Source organism: Pinus tabuliformis, chromosome 1_1 (assembly GCF_031772625.1).
Source record: "Pinus tabuliformis cultivar Carrire ecotype Pingquan chromosome 1_1, CPIR1, whole genome shotgun sequence".
Taxonomy (NCBI): domain Eukaryota; kingdom Viridiplantae; phylum Streptophyta; class Pinopsida; order Pinales; family Pinaceae; genus Pinus; species Pinus tabuliformis.
The window spans coordinates 627803457-627803679 of record NC_142297.1 but is presented as its reverse complement, the minus strand read 5'-3'; positions in this window follow the sequence as shown (position 1 = coordinate 627803679).

Below are 223 nucleotides of genomic sequence, written 5' to 3'. Positions count from 1 at the left end.
CTGCAACCAATCAGCATCGAAAAACCTTTCTAACAATGGAGACTGGATATCATAGGTGAGATTGTTCCTCATTCTTCTAAACAACATAAAATATATTCTGAATGCTACATATAACTTCACTAAGTGGGTTGAAAGCAATTCAGCTAAAGGTGGTCAATTCTAAATATGTTTCTTGAATTTATTGATTCAATTTATCATTACAAGATTTGGTTTTCCTTCTGCA